The sequence below is a fragment of the Dipodomys merriami genome, unplaced genomic scaffold, assembly GCF_024711535.1.
Source record: "Dipodomys merriami isolate MVZ:Mamm:240054 unplaced genomic scaffold, mDipMer1.0.p SCAF_1, whole genome shotgun sequence".
NCBI lineage: Eukaryota > Metazoa > Chordata > Mammalia > Rodentia > Heteromyidae > Dipodomys > Dipodomys merriami.
This window is the reverse complement of record NW_027202270.1, coordinates 56,484,032-56,506,482: the sequence shown is the minus strand read 5'-3', so window position 1 is coordinate 56,506,482 and position 22,451 is coordinate 56,484,032. Positions and strand designations below refer to the sequence as shown.

Below are 22,451 nucleotides of genomic sequence, written 5' to 3'. Positions count from 1 at the left end.
GTCATTTCTTTCAAAATGTGGGCAATATCTATCTATTGTGGATCTCAAATTTATTAAGCAAGAAGTACCTAATGACACATAATGAGAGGTTTTTTTTGGCCAGGCTATCTGAAATCCCCATAAAATACAAATATCATTAGGCAATGTATAAACTTTATAAATATGCAAGCAAATGTTTATTTTTAGATTAAACTAAATGCTTCCTGTACTAATTCTTTAGTGGGCAACACGGATTCATTTTTCTAGCCAGATCCAGCAGAGGGCAGGATGTTGCCACCAATGGCCAGCTGGCTATGGCCTACAGCCAGACCAATCCAACACCCCAGTGGAGAGTTATCTGATATCAAATGAATCGCTGCTTGATTACCACCTGAATCTGAACCAGGGTAGAGTCCTGACCTGAGAATAGGAGTTCTGAGTTATGTCCCTGGAAATACCAGAGAAAGTTCTGCATTAAAGCATGACCACATTTCTTAAGGAATATGATTTTATGAACTGAAAACAAACCAGTTCCTATTATCATCTTGGAATGTCTTGCTTTAAAGTCTACATAGGGAATTAATTTAAGATCTACCCCAATAATTGTTGTTTAACACTGTAGTCTTTCTCAGGTCATAGCTGGGCTACTACTGCATTCACACCACTTATCTAAAGGCACACCACATCCTGCATCTATCCTCTGTCCTAGAAAACTCTTAACAGCTCTAAGTCACATTCTAGTCACATGCCCTACTCTGTTATTACTTCAGCTGTCATTGATAGGGGATAATGAGCTCCAGCCCACCAATAATTTTCTCTGTCTCTCTGTCTCTTTCTCATACACACAAATCCAGAAAACATTAAGAAAAGCTGTTTATATAAAACCAAATCGGTACTTCCATACTTCCAATTCTAATCCATACATCACATTCTAGCCTTTTCCCTCACTGTAACTCTGTTCTCTAACAATTAGAAACTGGCCTTTTATACAAAAAAAAAACATATTTACTCAGAGTGTATATAAAATCGTATCTGAATCACTAGCATACACCTAAGAAAAACAAATTTGCTAGAGTAGAATATGTCTGTGCAGTGTAGTCTTTTAGTCTTTGCACAATGTAATGAAAATACTAACAAGGTTATGGAATATTATACCTATAATCTTGCCTGGGTAGAAAGTCCAAAAGAAACTTTCTCAAAAGAAAGCTGGTGGTGGTGGTGAGCACCTGTTATTCTAGTTATATCTGGAAATCTAACAAGGCCTAGTATCCAGGCAGGAAGAGAGCTCCTGTCTTAAAATGAGTAGTAAGAAACAGGACTTGACATTTGCAGGAAAATGGATGGATATAGAAAAAAATCATGTTAAGTGAGGTAAGCCAAGCTCAGAGAGAAAAACAGCCCATGTTTTCTCTCATATGTAGAAGCTAGATCTAAAATATATCAGGACATGATAAATTATACAGGTCTCCAGGAATTCACATACAGTGAGACCAAAGGAGAACACACTTAGAAGAGGAACACAGGTGCAATGCCTATGTACATCTGATCATATAAAATAATATTTATTGAAATGAACTCAAGGAAATGGGAACAAGAAGTTGGGTTTTTGTTTTGTTGTTGTTGTTTTTTAATCTAAAACTATAGTTACTGAAGAATATCTCAGCTTGCCTGCCGATATTACCACTATATTACAGACTACAAAGTCTATAATTTTCAATGATTGTTTTCCCTATGATCTTCTCCTCCTCCTCCTCCTCCTCCTCCTCCTCCTCCTCCTCCTCCTCCTCCTCCTCCTCCTCACCCTCCTCCTCCTCCTCCTCCTCCTCCTCCTCCTCCTCCTCCTCCTCCTCCTCCTCCTCCTCCTCCTCCTCCTCCTCCTCTTTTTATTATTAGCACTAGCAGTTAAACTCAGGGCCTTGGGCTTGCTATATGAAAATTACCATGTGAGTCACATCCTCAGTCCAATAATTTTTAATTGACATTTGTTTTATGAAATAAAAACATATCTAAGCTTTCCTTCTTGAGCAAGATAACGGCACTGGTACTTGTATTTTACAATCTAATAATTAGCAATGCAATAATTTACTTGGACAAGGTTCACTACTAAATATTAAAACCATTGGTTAGGAAGTGGTGCTGTAGCGTTAGAGAGCTCGTCTTGAGCTGAAGAGCTGAGGGACAGCACCCAGGCCCAGAGTTCAAGCCCCACGACCAACAAAAAAATAAAAAAATAAAATAAAACAATTGGTTATAAGATTACTGAGAACTAGGGCACCCACGTGGCAACATAGCATCAAAGAATCACTCCATAGTGTATTCATTTGTGGAAAAAAAATGTGCCCTGATACAGAGATTGAGAGCTGGCAAGGTTCAATGGTAGACTAAGAGGCTTTTTTATTGCTGTTTTTGTTTTACTTTCTTTATGCCTTGTTTGTTCATTTATATGTCTCTGGGAATGTAAGGGGAGGTACAGAAATGGGGGTGGTCAAGGGGTAAACAAATGCAACAGTGATACTACACACTATGTTGAAAATCAACTATACAACTTGTGGGTGGGGGATGGGAGGGGAAAACTGAGAAAGAGCTAGGTAAGGGGTGCCATTATTCCAAAAGAAATGTACACTTTACCTGACTTCTGTAACTACAATCCTCTGTGCATCATCTTTACAATAACAATTCAATTTTTAAAAAAGAAACAGGACTTGAATGTAGCTCAGCAGTAAGAACATCTATCTTCCAGGTAACTGAAAGATACAAGATTCAGAATGCAAACCTCCATTACTAAAAAAAAAAAAAAAGGAAAAGGAAGGAAGGAAGGAAGGAAGGAAGAAAGAAAGAAAGAAAGAAAGAAAGAAAGAAAGAAAGAAAGAAAGAAAGAAAGAAAGAAAGAAAGAAAGAAAGAAAGAAAGAAAAAAAGAAAGAGAGAAAGAAAGAGAGAAGGAAGGAAGGAAGGAAGGAAGGAAGGAAGGAAGGAAGGAAGGAAGGAAGGAAGGAAGGAAGCAAGCAAGCAAGCAAGCAAGCAAGGAAGGAAGCAAGGAAGGAAAGAAGTGCTTTTTAATCCAATTTGTTATGGTTGTGGTACTAATTTCTAGTATAATTAGATTCCTTGGTTACTACAGTCTATTGAGTTCCCACACATCTGAGTTAATATTATTTTATAGTATTTTAAATACTACTTGAATCTAAAACTCACAAAAATACAGATAATTCTTAAAGAAATGTTTCCTTCTCCCTAAGTCCCTTGTTCTTTTCATCCCATTCCCTGAAATCTCTATATTCAATAATTAGTATTTTGTTTAGAATTCCCACATTTCCTTTTGCACAAATATGTGCATATATAGATTTATACACACACATAATATATATTGTCTTATAGCTTTTTATTTCCTATCTGATGATACTATGCACTTTTTTTTACTTCTGCCATATCTAGACTTCAGCCTATAATTCTTCAGGCTTTCAAAGCAACGCTTCCAGGGACTTCCCAGCTTTCAGCCTCAGACTAAATGTTATAGCATTGGATCCTCTTTTTTAAAGCTTCCAGGATATTGGACAGAGAAGCTACACCTTTTTTTTTTGGCTGTTCTGGCTACACATAGCCATGGGAGGACTATCCAAACTCCAATATAGTAAGCTGATCATATAAAATTGTAGGTGGGTGGGAGGAGCAAGACGGAACAGAGATAGATAGACATTATGATGGGACCAATCAGATACTGTTGGAAAAGGGAAGAAACAGAACAAAGGGAAATTGTTCAAAGTACATTGCAGTGTGTGCATGGAAATATGACTGCAAAACCACCTCATACTGCAATATAATGCTAATTCAAAACCAAACAAATCTGTACCTTACTTTGATGCTGCTAAATTTCCTTGGATGGCTTTTAATATCTGTCCACCTTCAAGTACTATCACTAGATGTTCTATTATGATTAGCCAAAGTTGAGGGCAAACATTTGAACCTATTTTTAGACTTTTACTTGCTTAGGTATAATTCACATACTATAAATTCACAAACTTGAAGTAGACAATTCAATGATTTTAAAAAAGAAACTTATACACCTGTGAAAATATCACTAGTATTGGTATCTTTTTCAAATTCATTCAGTGATTTTAATGATTATATGCTAAGAGGACTGAACTGGTCCATTATTTTTAATGTTTTTTGTTTTAATGTTTTTTTTAATTTGTTTTTTGTCTAATGTTAATGTTGTTGCTACTCAACTTACTATTGCTTTAGATCCCATGGGACTTGTTTCCCTATTGAAGAAAAGCATGCAGCTCAAAATTGGTCCTGTTTCAAAGTCAAAATCGTATCACTAGGCTGCATCTGAGGGAGCTTCTAACACAAGTTATCTACTTGTCTAATCTTGCTCCCCTCCACTGGAGCTTTGGGTTGCAGCCATGCCATTAAACTGTATTTGTAACTTCTTTCAGGCCATCCCTTTGTTCATGTCCATTGGCCTCTTCTGTCCCAGCAATTGATCAATTGTAACTTTAGAAATAGAGAAGTCAACATACATTTGAACTATCTTTCATTATGAGATAGTTTTTGAATGACTCCTCTAAGAAGCATTCATATTGCTCCATCTATCTAGGGTCTCATTAGATATAGTCCAAGAAGTGCTGGACGTGGTATTATTACACTGAGGATGCCTGACCTGAGTTTTAACTGACAACTATGAATTAACCTGGAAGAACACAGTGAAGCAGAGGGCAACAGACTGAAGGCAAAGCAAGCAGCGCAAGCAGAACAGAGCAGGCAAAGACCAGGAAACAAAAGACTAGAAAATGTGGCTATATTAGATTGGAAAAGTATACTGAGGCCAGATTGCCTGGCCTAAAGAATTTGGGTCCTGATAGTGAAAGAAGTGGAAACTAAGTGAAAATTTTTAAGTACTATATTAGAAGAGGGTAAACAAGCTTGTAGGATAGGTTTATTCAGAAAAGTTAAGAGGCTGCAGTGAAGAAAATACACTGACAATAGTAGCTATGGGGAAAGCAATAGAAAACTGATTTGCCAACCTAGGAGAAGTATTTTTTTCTTAATTCCAATGGTGAATAAAGTAGAGTTATTATTGATAATCACAATAAATTGTCAGGAGTCAAGGATGGATTGACATTGAGGGCTGAGACAACAGGATGTCTCATTAATAGACTACACTACCCACTTTGTGGATATTCAAAGCCCTCTCCTCTTCAATCTTCATTTTCTGGAGCTTTTAACATCTAGCTGTCTGTATTTCTCTTCACCCTTAGTGATTTCATTATATATGCAGATTATCTTTCTCTGGGTTCCTTTCTTTTGATTTTTAAAAATATTCTATACTACTTTAGCTATTGATTCCATGGATGTACCTTTGGCATCTCTTTACTGTTAATTGAAATCTTTCCATCACCACTTTGTAAAACTTTTCTTGGTATCTTAACACCAACAATCCTTTGATGCTTCTATGCTCTCTATTCTATTGAGCCTATCAATAGAAACAATATGGTCCCTTGCCCCACCCTATCCTCATTTTCATTATTAGGCTGTTTAAATTAGACTAAATTATTGTAATTTCTTTCCTTCATTTATCCTTAACACACTTGCCCACTCTCCATGTACAAACTTTTGGCCAAGCCATCAGTATTACAAGTAAATGGTACCACAAGGGGTGGAATAAAAAACATGGCATAAGGCTGGGGTGTAGCTTAATGATAGAATACTTTCAAGGCCTTAGATTTTAACCCCAGAACCAAAAAAAACAGATAGCTTTCTTTCCCTAACTTACATTCTCCTTCTTACTCTGTGCCCTGGGAAGATGAACTACACAGATCATGCTCTCTTTCAAATGGTTCAAGCAGTGGGAAGCCCTCACTAAAACTAAGACGGCAGAGGAGGATTAACTTCTACATTCCATCTTTACATTCATTAAGCATTGTCTGGGTCCATAACTGAAATCAGTATACTGGCCTCTTAGGTCCGAGTAATTTTCCTTCTGATGATTGGAAATCTGTTTTATCACCTAGGTCTCCCTGTTTAGAGATGTAAGTCTCTCGTAGACCAAGGTTCTCATACATTAAAGTTCTCATTTTTACCATGGTTTTCTCCAGGGGTTATAAACCCTTTCCCGTGTGTTATCCCCAGTGTTTGCAGCCCATCCACAACTTGTTTTACATGTATTACTAATGTATAATTGACCTAGTATCATGTGTAGAGCCAATAAACTTTAACAAATATATATGCCTAGAAATTTCACAGTCCACCTGAGGTATAGAAGACCAGCCCAGAGTGTTTTCTGCTCTAAATATTCTCTACTAAGTCAACCCCTGCTCTGATTTTTATAACCATGAATTATTTTTGCTCATTTTGAGAAATATCAAATACAGAGGGTTCCCTTCCTATGATTTCTTTGATGTTATATATTCTCTTAAAAATATCTATGTTGAACTCTGGAGGCAACAGGGCTGTGAGTTTAAGAACAAACTACACTATATAGTAAGACCCTCCTCTAATAAAACAAAAGTATCTGCTGAAATAATTTCAGACTTACAGATAACTTGCTAGTAAAAGTAATTCTTAGGTATGATACTTCACTCAGATTCCTCATATATTAACATTTTACTGTATTTAATATGTCTTATATCATTAAACCAATTTGAAAGACAGACATTTTCTTACAATGATAATTACAATGGATATTAGTTTCCCCTGTGATTCATGTTGAAGCCTGAGTCCCAAATGCAAATGGTATTAGGAAATGGTGAGGGGCTTGGGAAGAAAATAAGCTAAGGTCATGAGGCACTGCCTCTATGAAGAAGAGAAAGATACCAGGGCTTCCTTTCTTCACCATATGAAGAAGTAAAAAGTCAGCATCAGTAAAAGGAAGTGATTCAGTAGAAAGTGTTTCTTTCAGTAACCTAATGTTTGATTTCCCTCTCCCAGGATCCATAGCTGTGAGATATAAATGTTGATTAGGCCTTTACATATTGGTATACCAGCCTGGACTGACTAAAGGACTCTATACTTAGTAACTAAACAATGTTGGAACATAATACCATAACCAAGTAGAAGTCTTAGATTTTACACTAAAGATAATTTTCTTCTTGAGGACAGTAGTGATTCAATAATAGTTACTGAACAATGGAATAATATGTGTGATACACTGTTAACAGAAAAATTTGCCTGGAAAAAGCTTTCTTGGGGAGATGAGAGATGTTTGACATGCAATTTAATATGTAAGTATAACATCCCAGGGAACAGATGTTTAGAGGTGAATGGTAGTATGAAAGCAAGGACTGGGGGCAGATACGAAGAGCATTATGGTATAGTAGCTCTTTGTAGGCCTCAGAAATCTGTAATTTTGAGCTAAGGACTTAAAGAAAGACTTCTCTGAAGAGGAAATAAGAATGGCCAATAGACACATGAAGAAATGCTCAACTTCTCTAGCCATAAAAGAAATGCAAATCAAAACAACATTGAGATACCACCTCACCCCAGTTAGAATGGCTATAATCAAGAACTCTAGAAACAACAGATGCTGAAGAGGATGTGGCCAAAAGGGAACCCTACTGCATTGTTGGTAGGAGTGTAAACTTGTTCAACCACTTTGGAAAGCAGTATGGCGGTTCCCCAAAAGTCTACACATAGAGCTCCCTATGACCCAGCAATCCCACTTTTGGGCATTTACCCAAATGATCACAAACAAGACCATACTAAAGCTACCAGAACAGTGATGTTTATTACAGCATTAGTCACCATAGCTATGGTGACCAATCCAGATGCCTCTTAGTAGATGAATGGATCAAGAAAATGTATATATACATGAGCATATATATGTATATGTATATATACCATTCCATATATATATATATATATATATATATATATATATATATATATATATATATAAAATGGAATTCTATGCCTCCACCAGAAAGAATGACATTGCCCCATTTGTTAGGAAATGGAAAGACTTGGAAAAAATTATATTAAGTGAAGTTAGCCAGACCCAAAGAAACATTAAGGCCCATGGTTTCCTTTATCTACAATAACTACTATATGTGTAGGACAAGCAGAAGAGGTCAAAAGCTATATAAGCTGATGCTAAGCGAAATGAACCAAGATAGGGACACAAGAGATTTTTATCTTTCTTGATGTTCTTGTTAATGTACTTATAATGTACTGTGTGATTTTTTTTGTTTCTTTTTATGTTCTTCCCCCATAGTATAACCTCTGTTGTCACTGTATTTGATTCCGGTATCCTACATCTTATATATACATTTTTCTAATTTGGGGAGGGGAAGGAAATAACAAAATACTGAAACAAGGATACAGGATGACCCATTATAACAATGAGATGGACAAGACACTATGTTGAAAACAAACTTTACAACTTTGTCTGGGGAGGGGAGGGTCAGGAAGGAGGGGAGGAACAGGATGGTAGAGAAAAACAAAAGAGGAGGTAACAATGCTTGATAGGAAATGGACTCATTACCTTGCTCATGTAACTGTAACCCCTCTGTACAGTATCTATACAATAAATATATATATTAAAAATAAATTTAATGATATAACAGTTTTTAAAAATCTGTAATTATTTTCACAAATTCTGATAACCAATCAAACATGGGAACTTTGCAACTTGAGAGGTACTCACATCATATGGTGATATTAATGAAGCACAACTTCTAGACTAAGATTAGAGGCCAATAGAAACCAGATTGAGGCTAAACAAAATATGAGATTTGTATGACAAAATTGTGGGTCCATTTATTGCAAACCAGGAAGCTTGCCCCAAATGAAAACTTAATGTAGTAAATCCAAAGGCAATACAATGAATTCTACAATTATATATGATTAGAAATAGATAAAAAAGATTTGGATAGGGACTGTCCATATTGTTTTGTCCAAAATGTGTTTATACTTTTTATTAAATTACAATACACTTTATATTTTATTCCATGTAATTTGGGGACAGTATTAACGATTCAAATATGTGTGATACAACACAAGCTGTATCTACTCCTGTTCTTTTTCTCCATCTCATTATTATTCTGAGCTGTAAAAAAAATCTCCTATGCATGATTCTTAACGAGTGAATAAAAGGTCTTCTCAAAGACTTTCCATTTTTATTCCCTACACAGTTTCTATCTCATGATCCTTCATGTAACAGAACTGAAAAATGTTTTATGCTTTGATGTGAAAGTGATGCCACTTCCACAGTGAGAGGGACAATGTATTTATCCCTCTCCTGTTCCCCATCCATCAGAGGTCATAAAATCACCTACTAGTGAATATACTCCTAAAAAGATAAAATTTAACTAAGCCAAAAGACATTTTCATCAAACAGCTATTGTATCAAAATGGCCAATAAATAAATACTGGTTTACACCAACCCTTGCAGTTCTACCCACTCTTTGAGAAGGATGAAGAGTAGAAAACAATGATCACAATTTTAAAAATAAGATTACTTTGTGTTTGCTTTCATCCCCCACTTTCTCCACAGGCAACAATTTCATTTCTACTAGAATATTTTTCAGGTTTCAGAGTGTTTTCCAAAAGGGTATGGAGAGGTTACAAAGTAACTTTCAAGATATTGTAGGAGGAGAGAGATTGTAGGGAAAGAACTCTGGGAACAAAATTGTCTCTCCCACTAATCTATCAAGAGTTTCAAAACAGGTAATGAGCTGTTCTTTTAAAGTGCAAAGGCCCCATAGGGTTATGCCTCATTACAACTGAATGCCATTAAACAAATAATAATCAAATTCAGCTCAATTTCAAGGCAGGAAATCTTGTGGCAGGGCAATGTGATATGAAAGGAGAGGAGACACTCCTGATACCAGAGGCCTTGAGGTTAACAAATATCTGAAGGTTTCCAGAGAGTGGTAGGATTCTAATAGAGAATTGGACAATGGAAAAGTACAGAAGTGACATTTTCTTCAAGAATCATCAGAATGCCTTCGGTGTGGGCTTCTCCTCTCCTAGTATGGCTTTTAGACAAAAGCTCTTCAGAAAAATTATATTGTTTTTATTTCCGTGTTAAAATTAACTCCTTAAAACAACTTTGCATCATTGAAGCTATATTCTTATCTCCCAGTTGAGAAAACTTACCTATACAGAAATCATATAGATTGCTGAAGTTTTCATGAAATTTTATAAATACAAGAACAGAATATGACCATATTTTTTGTTTGTTTAGTTTTTTGTCAGGAAAGTCCTCTGTATTGACAGATTACAACTGTGATCTTGAGTCTACTGAGCTCAATTTTCTCAAACCAGAGCTTAATGGGCTTTCTTGTTCAACTCCATGTCTTTCTGGGCAACCTATACTCTCTTATAAGAGTGAAAAGAATCCAAACCTCATGCATACAGGGGTTCACAACTCAACTCTATCACTTACATTATGCATGTCTGTCAGCATACTTTCCCATTAGTAAAATAGGTTCCTATATCTCTTACAGAACTCTTAGTGCATTGTGTACTATTTATAGCAAATATGCCACATGATTTGATGGCTTAAAATGGTATTTACTATGCTCATAAATCTGTAATCTGATGAGTGTGTTAGGAATAGTTCATCCCTGCTCCAATCAGTGTTTAGGTGTCATCCTTTCTCACAAGTCAAACAACTCCTTTTGGCTCTTGTCTTATATCTTAGTGGGTACCCTCCAAAAGAATAGCTACACTCAACCTCTGCCTCCAGCTTAGACTACTTCACTATATGGGGTCTGAATTCCAAAGACAAGCACTCTGAGGAAAAGGGCAGTTCTGTGGAACTTATATAACTTCCTATCATCTAGCCTAGGGAGTCATGCTCCTGCACTTTGGTGCAATTTCATTCTTTTTGTTTTTGTTTTTGTTTTGCCAGTCCCGAGGCTTGAACTCAGGGCCTGGGCACTGTCCCTGAGCTGCTTTTGCTGAAGGCTAGCACTCTACCACCTGAGCCACAGCGCCACTTCTGGCCTTTTCTATTTATATGGTACTGAGGAATGGGGTTCATGCATGCTAGGCAAGCACTCTACCACTAAGCCACATCCCCAGCCTGGTGGGATTCCATTCTTGAAATAGTTTCAGAGTCCTACCCAGTTTTAGGAAATGGGCCATATATTGCACTCACAGGGCAAGATTCTGAAAAGACACTTGGCACCAAAAGTATTGGGGAGGATATTCTTGGAAACTAAAATCTGCCATAATCCAGTTTCAGCCACAACAATTCACGTCTCTTTCCTATGAAAAATGCACGTATTTGTTCACTCCTGACTCTTCTTCCAAGCTTATCAGACTCAAGCTTGAGGTCAAGATTTATAAAAGTTCCTTGTGTTTTCCATTTAAATTGACAATCTTTTTGAGCTGAAAATCTGAGAATTTAACATGATTTTTGTACTCCACAAACTCCAGGCCTCCAATAATGTGATAGAGAAAAATCATTGAGAGAGGACAGACAAAGCACAAAAGTCATTGGTCCACAGTAGTTACAAAATATAGCCAGGTATATGATACCAGTCCTTGGTTAGACTTACACCAATGAATTCTTCAATGGCTTTTGCTCTGTATTTGATTTTTATCAACTCACTAGTGTACTTTCTCCAAACCATAAAATATAGGTCATCTTTGTAGCTCAGTCAGTTTTTCTTGGCCACTTTCCTTGCCATAGATATTCGGATGTTGAAAGGCTTCTTTTAATTGTATTGCATTACTACTTTTCAGTACAATGTGATAGGGTTCCTTTAGATACCTTATGGGTTTCTTATGAATCAATTTATAATAAAATCCATTACACAAAAGCCATATGCCTAAAACCAGTAGGATAACTTTTTTTCTTTGAAAGTGTGACTTCTTTAAGAATACCCACTCATAAGTTCTTGGAAATGATTGTTTCAAAGACAGCATTATTGAGGTACATCGTAAATCCTTATATGGCCTTTTTTCCTGTTCAAAATGGTCATTAACACACTATTTCAAAACTTCATGAGGCCTTAACAAAAGGTATTTATCTTTAGATCATGTTTTCTTGACAGCACCCTGGATTTGATCTCTACTCAGAAGCCATATCTTAATTTAGCATCATTTACCATCTGGGGAGGCTGGGAATGAGAAGCAGTTTTCTTTTCCAACCCAGCAAGTCCTGGAGACTTTATATATAACAGTTCTTTCTTTAGCTCATCTTTCTTCCTTGCATTTTACTACAGGCAGCTAGAAACAGACAGAAGGCAAAAAGCACTCCCAATCCTTTTTCTGTAACACTCCTTAGCTAGAAAATAGGTATGTTTCCTGTTTTCACCTCACTGCAGGAAACATTGTTGCTAAACTTTCTGCCAGTAGATAACAAGAGTTCCTTTTTTTTTCCTACTTGCAATAGCAGTTTACTCTCTTTCCTCCAAATTCTTACCATCAGTCTTTTCAAGGTCCATTAGATTTCTTCTATTCATCTCCTTGAACTCAGCTAGAAGTTCAAAGGCACTTTGCCTCCCCACCTGTGGCCTAAACCTAAACCCACTGCCATGTAGTAGATTGGACTTGCGCTGTACTTTACAAAATATGTCTTAGCTATCTACTCCTGTCCATAAAAACCACCTGAAATTTGATGGGCTAAAAGAATGACATTTATTTTGCTCAAATTTTTGCTATTTATGGAACATTCTGTAGGTATTGTTCATCTCTGCTCAACTTTGTTCATCTCGGCTCAATTCAGTAAGAGAAGGAAAATGCAGATGCTGATGATTGCATTCACTTTTTTCTTTAATTTAAGTTTTATTATAAAGGTGATGTACAGAGAGGTTACAGTTATGTAAGTAGATTTCTTTTTGAACAGTGTCACCCCCCCTCTCATTTTCTCCCACATTTTCCCTTCCTTTCCCCCCAAGTTGTGGCATTCATTTCCAACATAGTATCTAGTGAGTATTTCTGTTGAATTGTTTTACCCTTTTTATTGGGGGGGGGCCTCCGGTCATGGGGCCTGAACTCTGGGCCTGGGCGTTGTCCCTCAGCTCTTCGGCTCAAAGCTAGCACTCTACCACTTGAGCCACAGAACCACTTCCAGCTTTTTTCTTTTTTGCTTATGTGGTGCTGAGGAATTGAACCCAGGGTCTCAGGCATGCAAGGCAAGCGCACTACCACTGAGCCACCTTCCCAGCCCCTTGTTTTACCCTTTGTCTCACCATTTTTGTGATCTCTCTTCCCCTCTTCAAGTCAGATAAACTTATGTCCAAGACAAAGTGTACAGAAATAAAAAACAGTGACAAAAAGGAACAAACCAAAGGAAAAAAGAGAAAAAAGAGACAACTGCAAACAGTACAATAAAAAATGCCTGTTTCCATTTCTTGGAGTTTATTGTGATAAGCATCATTCTATATAGTCATATGCACATAGCTACTGAGACATTATGATCCTCTCCTAAGAATACCTTCTTTTGGTCTCACAGTATGAATGCCTAGAGTACTGTTTAATTAATCCTGTCCAAGTGTAATTATTTGTCTTTTACTATCCATTGGATTAACTTGTAGATTTCTAGAAATATTCCAGTTACTACAAATGAGGGAAACTATACAGTCTATATTTCTCTGGGTCTGGCATACTTCTCTTAGTATATTTTTTCCCAAGTCTTTCCATTTACTTGCAAAAGGACCAATGTCATTCTTTCTGATGGAAGCATAGAATTCTCTTTTTGTTACTGTTCTATAATGAGTGAGACAGGTAACTTGTTCAGAGACAGGGCTCCTGTGAAGACTTGTTCAGGCTCATATCTGCTGGTTTTTACTGTGTATTTTATGCTTTCTTTTTATTGGGGCTATTGACTAGAACATTTTCATGTAATATTCTATGTCCTTGGCTTCCTCATGATATTAAGACTGGGTTCTTAAAATCAGCAGTTAAGGAAACTAATGAGCAGAAAGATGTACTGATATTCGTGACCTACCCTTGGAAGTTATGATGGTCACTTTTGCTGCATTCTTTTCATGGAGACAATCTAATGGACTCTGCATTTAAGGGGAGGGAAATGGACTCCACAGGTGGGAAGTGGCAAAGTTTTGCAAGTCTATGTGGAACCAAAAATCTTGTTGCCATGGGTTTTGCTAAAAGTATTCTGCCTCAAGTGTGGTAATTAATATTGAAAAACAAGTACTCAACATGTCAGTTCCCTCCCATTTATTTTCCCATCTTCTTCTTTAATACAGCTTTAACATAGAGTTGGATGTGGTTTTTAAAGACCTTTGGGTTGAATACGAAGCTCCTGAACAGACATGTGTATATAATTTCTTTTTGAAAGTTAAAACATCCATAAGAGTCTATAAGATATAAATTTCCAGAGAAATAATAGTTTGTATCATTGAGACAAATATTTTAAAATATTTTGGGGGAAAAGACCTACTTTTCTGTATGACTATGAGTCAACAACAGATATTTTGTTCAGAGACATTACTAGGAAAATGAGATTGACATCAAAATAATTACATATATAACCATTTTTAGAATTTAATAGATGCACATTACACACATGTAAGCAGACATATATTGTCCCCTTTCTTTACTCTGCCTTTATAATTTAGCTCAAATGAAAGTGACAGTAACTTTAATAGTTCACAATTCCTATTTCCTTAGAGCAGGTACCTAAAAGGTACATGATGGTAAAACTTAAAGCCATCATGAGACACTGTATCAACTGTCCCTAGAGTTGTTCATACTCAAAAGCCAAGCAATAGTCACTTGTTTCACAACCCTAGTCTCGTAAAATCATGCTAGATGTTATACAGTTAATAATAGTTGGAAGTGGCGCTGTGGCTCAAGCAGTAGAGAGCTTGCCTGGAGCTGAAGAGCTGAGGGACAGCACCCAAGCCCATAGTTCAAGCCCCACGACCACCACCACCACCAAAAATAATAATAGTTAATAGTAATTATTATAGTTAATAACTAAAGTTATAAGCCAAACTCTCCCCACTTCTAAGCCAATGCTAATAACTTCTTCCTATGATACTTCTCAAGTGAGAAAGTCTGGGGCATAGAAGAACACTGAATCAGAAAGGAAAAGAGAGTAAGAAATGATGCTGAGTGCGTCAGTACATGTACGTCAGGTACCTGCCAATCCAACCCCCAATCATCCAAAGAGGGAAACACTGTAACTGTCAGAAATAAGACAGAAGTATCAAATGTGTGTATTTAGAAAAATAATCAGTTTGTTCTAGCATCCTAAAAAAATGGCAAATTTTGTAGAAAACGAATGCTTAAAGACCCAAGTAACATAAACATAGCACAAATATTATCAGTAAGATTGCACATCATAGCAGAAGTTTTGGAGGTATCTGTCATGCTTACTAGTCCATCCACAAGAGTTACTATTCGCCACTTCCCACTAGCTGACTGTTCTAGTACTCAATATGAGCAATCCACTGTGGAGCTCTCATGATCTTTTTCTCTTTCGTTTCCATTTCTTCCATTGCTGCCATTTCTCTCCCAGTAATAGCAACATGTTTTAATGAACTGGATATGTTCAAATTTTTATTTTATTTTAGGTACTTCTCATCTGTTGCCTTGGATTTTATTCTATCTCAAAAGATCTAATCCATAGAATAGAAAAACACAAGTAAATAATTGTAAAAAAAAAAAAAAACAATCAACAAACCCAAAACCAAATATAGTGTGTTTAGAAATTAAAAAATAAACAGGGATTTCTGCTTCCACCCATGAAAGACTACCTGGCACTATAGTTTCTCTCCTGCTCTAAACAACTAAAAATTGATAGTATATACACATATATATGTGTGTGTATTCCTGTATATTAATTAAACATGTATGCAACATGTATGTAAAATACGCCATACATAATACTACATAGTTTAATATTTAATGTAATTATATGTAAGATAGCATTATTATTATTTTTTGTCGGTCATGGGGCTTGAACTCTGGGCCTAGGCACTGTCAGCTCTTCAGCTCAAGGCTAGCGCTCTACCAAGATAGCATTATTATAGTTATATATAATATAAATTATATACATTATATAAATTGTGTACATTATATATTATAATACATATGTGTAATATATGTGATATTATTTAATATAATATAATGTATCATGTATAGAAGTCATTTTATTATATATATATATATGTATTTACTATACGTATATATCGAAACTACTTCAGACATTCAACAACAGAACAACAGGTGGCAGTACAGGATCATAATCTCTAAAATAATGAACCAGAGGAACAAGCCTCACTATTGTCCAGAATTTCTTCCTAGAGGCACTAAAAGAAAACAGGAAGAACCACTTTGAGCATGCAGTCTTGCTGAGTTGAGGACTCGAGATACTGCAAAGGTAAGAATAATGCTTCACAAAGAAATAAGATTCTACATTGTTACTCTTAAGTCTTTCTCTAAATGTTATATGGTACACAATTAAGTGAATCTTCAGTCAGTGAGACAAGAACTATTACCAGAAGCTACATATGCATCAATTTCTAGAGTTTGAGTGGAGCAGGGAAGATGAATGAATACTAATAGAGCTTAGAGTTATTGAAAATTGGCCATTAGATCAAAATGCAGGAGAGTCCTTGTTCTATTGGAAGAGTAAGCTATTCCTAGAGTTAAGTTTACTGTAAACCTTTCCAAACAAAATTTAAAAATAAGACTGGAAAGGAATGAGCTATTCTTGGATCACCTTAAATGAATTCCAAAGCAAAGTTCAACTCTCCAGGAAAAAAAAATGACAAATAATTTAGACAGTCAATAGTGTAACCTTTACAGTGTCATGAATCTAATAGGAAATTACTAGAAAATTATAATTCACAGGAAAAGAAAGAGCAACTGAAGAGAACTTGAAGGAGCTAGTGTCTGAGCAAAACTCAGAACTAGGCTGGGATGTGGTTTCTTGAGGGAGTGATTGCTAACATGCACAAGGCCATGGCAGCACAAACAATTAAACATAAATGTAAAACCCTCAGAACTATGCAATGAAAAGGTTACCATCACAGGAAATAAGAAAGAAATAGTGCTTATTCAAATTTTAATTAAAATATAACTGTTTTCTCATCAAAGTTTATTCCTCCTCCTCTCTCTCCTGCTTTTCCTCTTCCTCTTTCTTCATTTTCTTCTTCTCTTAGCAGTTGTATGGCTTTGTGATTACTAGGCAGGCATTCTACTACTATGACTACAGCTCTATTTGGCTACTTAAAACAAAACTTTAATCAAAATATTATTGAAACGTATAGTATGTATAGATATAAAATGCATGACAAAAACAGATCCACCTCTGCCACCTCCTCCAGCCGCTGTGGTGCTGCCTGTGTGTTCCTTCGGTGTGGACCGGGGACCTCTTTTGTGAAGCTGCATCTAAGGAGACTCTGGTGCTCTAGATGGCTGACAAAAAGCCCAAGGAAGGTGTCAAGGCTGAGAACAAGGATCATATTAATTTGAAGGTGGCGGGACAGGATGGTTCTGTGGTACAGTTTAAGATTAAGAGGCACACACCACTTAGTAAACCAATGAAAGTCTATTGTGAACGACAGGGTTTGTCAATGAGGCAGATGAGATTCCGATTTGATGGGCAGCCAATCAATGAAGCAGACACACCTTCAACAGGTGGAAAGGGAGGATGGAGATACAATTGATGTGTTCCAGCAGCAGACAGGAGGTGTCTACTAAAAAAAGGGAACCTGCTACTTTGCTCCAGAACTTTGTTCTTATAGACCAAGAATACATTCATAACTAGAAAACTGCAATTTGGTTCCACCATATCCTGACTACTACAGTATAGTTTTCTCTATTCTTTCATTTCCCCTTCCCCATTCCTTTATTATACACAATGTTATGGAATACACACTAAATTTAAGTGTACACAGAACAGGCCTGGGAGTGTGGCTTAGTGATAAAGTGATTGTCTTGCATGCATGAAGCCCTGGGTTCGATTCCTCAGAATCACATACACAGAAAACCTGGAAGTGGTAGAGTGCTAGCCTTGAGCAAAAGAAGCTCATGAACAGTGACCAGGTTCTGAGTTAAAAAAAATAAAGTGTACACAGAACAAATACCAAGATCAATCATACTCTGGGCCATACATTTTTTTTATACATTGAGAAAGAAAACAACCAGAGTAAGGACCTTTGGGGGAAAAACCACTAGTAAATAGAACAAGATTCAGTTCAGATGACAGCTCAGTAGGGAGGCCCATTACAACCTGCTAACAGCAAAGGGGAAATAGTGACAGCTTCTGGGCAGATGTTCTCCCCACGTCTATCCTTGCCCCTTGGGAAATTGTCAGTCTACGTATATGTGAAACAGAGTCCAGATATCCAAAACCTTTCATTTCATGACTTTTTCCTATTTTGTTTGTCCAATATTACTATTGAATAGGTACAAAAAGGAAGAATGAGATTTTTTTATCCACACCCTCTTTCTATCCATAGAAAATTTCCAGATAAGTTTCTCTGGTTTTAAACTTTATCCTGAATTCCTTGGCAATCTTGAGAAAATAGCAGTTGTCAAATGCAACACACAGCATGTCACTTCCCTCCATAATATTCAGATTACTGTGGTCACGGCTACAACTGTGATTATTACCACATATGGTCGGCTATTTAATACCCGGTCCTCAGTTTGCTCACCTGCAAATGAAAGGTTTTTCTTGACTTCACTGTTCCATTACATGCCTATAAAAAGGAATTTGGTTGTTGTTTTGTGCTAGTACTGGCACTGGAATTCAGAGTCCCACCCTCCCAGTAGGTTTTCTCACTCACGGGTGATATTCTACTACTCAAGTCACAGCCTATTTCAGGCTTCTTGCTGGTTAGTTGGAGATAAGACTCTCACGGACTATTCTGTTTGGACTGGCTTTGAACTGCATTCTTCAGATCTCAGGCTCCTGAACAGCTGGGATTACAGATGTGAGCTGTCAGTAAAGAGTTTTAAAGTAGACAACACACACACACACACTCACACACACACATATACACACATATGACATTCCTCTATCACTTACGGGGGACTAAAACTCAATGCTTCCTTGATTAAATTCAGACTTGGAGATAAATTAACTCTCAAACACAGACTTATTAAATTCAACAGATAATGACCAACAGCTTAGTGTGTCTATCCTAATGTCTTTAATTCTATCGATAAATGAGAAATAGTTAAGGTAAGGCTAAGACCTGGATAAACTGATCTAGTAATAGCAATAGTATTTCTAAATAATAATATAGTGAAAAAATTTCAATTTTGAATGAAATTGGAAAGCTTTTATGTCATCTTAAAATTGCAATATTTAGGGATAAATTAAACAAAATAAATGCAAGACAAATAGGCAAGCAGGAAGGCCTTCAAAACATTGCTGCAAAAAATAAAGGAAACACACATAAATGAAAAGAGATATAATGGTCATAAGATGTAACATTTGGCATTAGAAAAACTATTTTGTCCAAATTGATCTTTTGACATCAATATAATCCTAGTAAAAAATGTGTTGTGTGGTAATGTATTGCCAATCAAATTTTGACAAAGGTGGTAATGTTTAAATACGAAAACATCGTCTTTTCTACAAAAAATATTCAACAGTGGGCATCTGTATGGGTGTGATCTTCATCTTAGACCATACACAAAATCAAATAAAAATCCATAGGGGACTAAAAACCTAAATCAAAATCTACAAAAGTTCTAGAACACATAGAAGACACGTTTTTATTATCATAAAATGGACAGACTTTTAGATAGAAAATAAAGTACACAACACAGACCAAAAATATGGTAAATTGGTCTTCACTGACTTTATCAGTTTTAAACTTTCTGCTCTTTGAAAACCATGTCAATATAAAGCAAATCGTGAAGTAGAAGAAAATATTTCTAGTGCTTACATAAAGCAGTAAAACTCTATTAATTCCATTCACGTTAAGTTGTTTTTTTGCAAATCAGTCTTGTGTGTTGTGACTTGGCTGAATTAATGTTGCTACTTCTAGTAGCCTTCTGATCAGTATTTAAAAATATTTTATGGCCAGGTGCAGGTGCCTTACACTTATAATCCTAGCTACTCCTGTGCCTGAGATCTGAGGATCATGGTTTAAAGCTAGCTCAGACAGGAAAGTCCTGGAGATTCTAATCTCTAGTTAACCACCAAAAAGCAGAAAGTGAAGTTGTGGCTTAAGTGGTAGAGTGCTAGCCTTGAGCCAAGTGCTCAGGGACAGGGCTCAGGCCCTCAGAGCCAGGACACAAAAATAGATTTTTTTGTATGTACAATTCATCTGACTATTTATTTCTTCCTTTTCTATGTTTTTTTATTATTTGATGTTATGGGTTAGGGTTCTAATTCAATGTTGAATATCTTACAAAAATGAACATTTTTATTATTAACCTGAAAAATGGCATTCAATCCTTAATGATTAAATTTGACACCTGTATGTTTTTCATAGGTGTAGTGTAAGGATTCAATCACACATACAGGTTTATTTATGTACCATAGTTTTTCATATGCTTAAAGGAAATAACTATAGTGCAGTTGTTCTTTTTATTTTTATATTTTTTATTCTAAAAGCACTGTACAGAGGGATTACAGTTACAAGAGCAAGGTAATGAGTACATTTCCTATCAAGCATTGTTGCCTCCTCCTTTGTTTTTCATCCCTTCCCTCCCACCTCCACAACTATGGCTATACAACAGATGTTGGAGGGGACGTGGCCAGAAGTGAACCCTACTGCACTGTTGGTGGGAATGTTAACTTGTTCAACCACTTTGGAAAACAGTATGGAGGTTCCTCAAAAGACTCCACATAGAGCTCCCCTATGACCCAGCAATCCCACTTTTGGGCATTTACCCAAATGATCACAAACAAGGCCCTACTAAAGCTACCAGCATGACTATTTTTATTGAAGCGTTATTTACTATAGCTAAGATCTGGAACCAACCCAGATGCCCCTCAGTAGATGAATGGATCAAGAAAATGTGGTATATATACACAATGCAATTCTATGCCTCCACCCGAAAGAATGGCATCACCTCATTTGTTAGGAAATGGAAAGACTTGGAAAAAATTACATTAAGTGAAGTCAGCCAGGCCCAAATTAAAATAGGTCCCATGGTTTCCCTTATTTGCAATAGTGCAGTTGTTCTACGCTGACCACTCCAGCCTTGCATGTCCCAAATGAGCAAACCAACATATTCCACTTTTCATGGGCTCTTTTTTTAATACTAAGCCAGATTTCTACCTCAAGAATACATATGTGTAAGAACATCCAAAAGAATAAGATTCTTAAACTAATTAGAAATATAGACAAAGGAAAGCTGTAGAAAACTGAATAATAATTAAGCAAAATCTCAGAATCACAGAAGAGCATTCAATGTTTCTATCACTTCTGATAGTTGGGCTTGGTAGAAGTATTAGAGACAGAAAGGGAGCCTAGGAGTAGACAAATCAATGAAATGAATTGGAAATAAGTCCTAATCTCAAAAGTAAATGGAAAGCCTTAAGTGTGATTTTTTTTATTTTTATTTTTTGTGAACATACTGTACAGAGGGGTTACAATTACATGGGCAAGATAATGAGTACATTTCTTATCAAGCATTGCAGCCTCCTCCTTTGTTTACCCTTCACATTCCTTCCCAGCCTCCCCCCCTCCCACCTACCCAATCCGCCCCCACCCCCCACCAAAGTTGTAAAGTTCATTTTCGACCTGACAACTTGTACTTCTCATTGTTACAACGGGTCCACCTGTATCCTTAAACGACTTGTTTTTCCCCTTCTCCTCCACAAATTATACTGACATCAAATATAGTGAAAGCAGGGGTTATACTGGGGGGGAGGGACATACAAAGCAACAAAGAAATAATCTTATAAATGCGTTAGAAACAAATGCATGAAAGAAAAAAACATTTAAATACATATCTAAGGGTTCATTTTCCTAACATCACATTATCTGACCTTTTCTGCTTGACTCATACTTATACTAGATATTGCAAATAAGGGAAACCATGGGACCTATATTTCTTTAGGCTTGGCTTACTTCACTTAACATAATTTTTTCCCAAGCCTTTCCATTTCCTAACAAATGGGGCAATGTCATTCTTTCTGATGGAGGCATAGAATTCCATTGTGTATATACATACACCACATTTTTTTGATCCATTCATCTACTGAGGGGCATCTGGGTTGGTTCCATATCTTAGCTATGGTATATAATGCTGCAATAAACATAGTTGTGCTGGTAGCTTTAGTGTGGTCTTGTTTGTAAACATTTGGGTAAATGCCCAAAAGTGGGATTGCTGGGTCATAGGGGAGCTCTATGTGAAGTCTTTTAAGGAACCTCCATACTGTTTTCCAAAGTGGTTGAACAAGTTTACACTCCTACCAACAATGAAGTAAGCTTCCCTCTGTCCACATCCCCTCCAGCATCTGTTGTTGTTAGAGTTCTTGATTTTTGCCATTCTAACTGGGGTGAGGTGGTATCTCAATGTTGTTTTGATTTGCATTTCTTTTATGGCTAAGGAGGTTGAGCATTTCTTCATGTGT

At 36.5% G+C, this 22,451-nt stretch overlaps 1 pseudogene; it reads left to right on the top strand.

Moving 5' to 3' along the window:
• The first annotated feature begins 17,316 nt into the window (after positions 1 to 17,316).
• On the top strand, positions 17,317 to 17,605 carry LOC138836959 (small ubiquitin-related modifier 2 pseudogene; annotated as a pseudogene).
• Positions 17,606 to 22,451: the final 4,846 nt, after the last annotated feature.